Raw genomic sequence first — 2,500 nt, forward strand, 5'->3', positions numbered from 1 at the left:
CGGCTGCGCAGCCGGCCCCGCGCCTGCCCTGCCGGCCCGGCCGCGCGAGGCGGCGAGGGGTCTCCGGGCGTTCCGGGATGGCGCGCGGGCGCCTGGCGGCGCGGCGGCGGCGCGCGTCCCCCGTCTCTTCTCCGCGCCCCGATCCTCCCCGCCGAGGGGAGCCGGGGCGGGGGGCGGGGGCGGAAGGGCTGCGCCGCCGCCGTTGGCCGCCCTCCGGCGGGCGAGGCGACCGCCGGGCGGCCTTCCCGCGCGAGCGGGCGGCCCGAGCCGCGGCTCTCCTCCCGGGCGCAGCGCCGGGCTGCTGAGGGAAACCCCGGGCCCCGGGAAGGAGGACGAGGCTGTGGCGGCGGACGTCGGGCGCGCCCCCGCGGGCGGACGCTCCCCCGAAGGCGGCAGCGGGGGAGGCACCCCCGCGGGGCCCAGAGGTCGTTTCCCTCACCCCAGGGCCAGGTACCTAGCGTCCGCGCTCTCCCGCGGCCCTCCCTCGCCGTAGCGATACACAGGGGGTCGAAGGCCGCGGGGGGCCGGGCGGAGGTTTAAAGACTCGGGCGGCTCGGCGCGGCCCGGGGGTCGGGCCGGGCGGCGGCGCCGTCGTCGTCGTCCTGCGCAAGGGGGCTGGAGTCTCTCCGCGGAAGCTCCCGGGCGCAGGGACGGACGGCCGGCCGTCGCCCGCGCTCGTCCCGCGGGCGGCCGTGCCGGGGAGGGGTTCCGCTGCCCCCCCCTCTCCGCGGACCGGTCTCGGCGGAGAGACCGCGGCGCGGCCGGCCGTGTCCGGCCTCGCCCGCCTCGAAACGGGGCGACCCCGGCGGGAGCGCGGGCTCCCCGCCGGGGGCGGGCGGGTCCCCGCGGCGGGGGCTCGCCCGGGAGGCGCGCCGTCGCGCCTCCGCGGCGCGGCTGCGGCGCGCCGCGGCTCCGCTCCCTCCCTCCCTCCCTCCGTCCCCCGCTCCGGCGAGCGCTCCGGCGGCGGTCTGCCGCCGCCGAGCGCCGGCGAAGGCGGCACCCCGTGCCGAGCGGCGGCGTCGCCGCTCGGCCTGCCGGCCGGCCGGAGGGCGCCCGCCGCCAGGCGCGGCCGTCCCGGCCCGGGCCCCGTCCGCCGCCCTTCCCCCGCCGCCCTTCCCGGCGGCGCCGGGCGAGCGGGCGGGCGGGCGGAGGCGTCCCGCTCCCGGTCTCCGCGTGGAAACGGGGAGAGCGGGCGTCGCCCCCGCCTCAGCGCCGTCCGCTTTCCGCGCGGCGCGCGCCCGCGGAAGGCGGCGAGGAGCGGCGGCGGCGGCGGTTCCGGGCGGGCGGCCGCCGCGAGGCGGCGGCGGGCCGCCGTCCGGCGCGGCCGCGGGCGGCGCGTCGCCGGCTCGGGCTCCGGCGGTGGCCGCCTCCGGCGCGGCGGCGGAGGCCGCGGCCGGGCGCCGGCGGGGCGGGCCGGAGCCGCGGGAGAGGAGGGGAGAAGGACGTCGCGGCGCGGCGGAGCCGTCGCGCGCGGGGGGGCCGGCGGGGCGTCCCGCGTCCCCGAGGAGAGGCGGGCAGGCGGCGCGGCCGGGGGCGTCGTGGGCCTCCGCGCGGAGGCCGGGCCGAGCCCGGGCGCCTGGGCCGCCCCCCGAAGCGAGCGAGGCGCTCCTCTCCGCCGGTTTGGGCCGGGAGCGCGGGCTCCCGGCGCCCTCGCCGCTCGGGGCTTTTTTTTTTTTTCTCCTCGTCGTGTGTCGGTACGGTCAGTCGAGGCGAGGCGGCCCCGTCGTTCTCGCCCCGCCGCGCCGCGTCGCGTCCCCTGCGGAGGGGGCGGGCCGGCGGGCGGGCGGGCCGGCGGGCCGCCGCTGTCCGGAGGGGCCGCTCCCGCGGAGCGGTCCCGGCCCTCCCGCGCGCGCGGGGCGGTGCCGAAAAGCAGACAACTCTTAGCGGTGGATCACTCGGCTCGTGCGTCGATGAAGAACGCAGCTAGCTGCGAGAATTAATGTGAATTGCAGGACACATTGATCATCGACACTTCGAACGCACTTGCGGCCCCGGGTTCCTCCCGGGGCTACGCCTGTCTGAGCGTCGCGTGACGATCAATCGCCGGCTCGGCCGCCGCCGCCGCCGCCGTCGCCGCCGCCCCCCCTTCTTCGCCCTTGCGGCGTCGGGGGGGGTCGGGTCGGGTCGGCGGGGCGCGGCGCGCCGCTGCGGCGCGGCTGGGGCGCCTCGCAGGCCCCGCGTGCGGGCCTTCGTCCCCCTAAATGGAGACTCGGGGAGCGCTCCGAAGCTCCCCGCTCCCGGAGCGCCCGCTGGGCGGAGCTCGTCTCGCCGGGGTGTCGGCGGCGGGGAGAGAAGAGAGGTCGGGGGGAGGCGCGGGCCTCGCCCCCGGCCCCGCCGCGCGCGGGCGGCTGTCTGCGGGTGGGTACCGGCGGCGGTACCGTGCCGTGCTGCCGCGCGGGCGCGCGCGTGCCGGGGACGGGGACGGGGGTCCTCCCCGCGTCCCTCCCCCCGCTCTTCTCCTTTCCGTTCCCGACGACCCGCCGCGCCCCGGCCGGGCAGC

The 2,500-nt window shown here is 81.9% G+C and overlaps 1 non-coding gene across 1 annotated transcript; it reads left to right on the plus strand.

Moving 5' to 3' along the window:
* The first annotated feature begins 1,875 nt into the window (after positions 1–1,875).
* Positions 1,876–2,028, plus strand: LOC141478889 (5.8S ribosomal RNA). The gene has a single exon (XR_012464034.1). It is a non-coding gene; the product is annotated as a 5.8S ribosomal RNA (ribosomal RNA).
* Positions 2,029–2,500: the final 472 nt, after the last annotated feature.

This window comes from Numenius arquata, unplaced genomic scaffold (genome assembly GCF_964106895.1).
Source record: "Numenius arquata unplaced genomic scaffold, bNumArq3.hap1.1 HAP1_SCAFFOLD_1175, whole genome shotgun sequence".
Lineage (NCBI taxonomy): Eukaryota > Metazoa > Chordata > Aves > Charadriiformes > Scolopacidae > Numenius > Numenius arquata.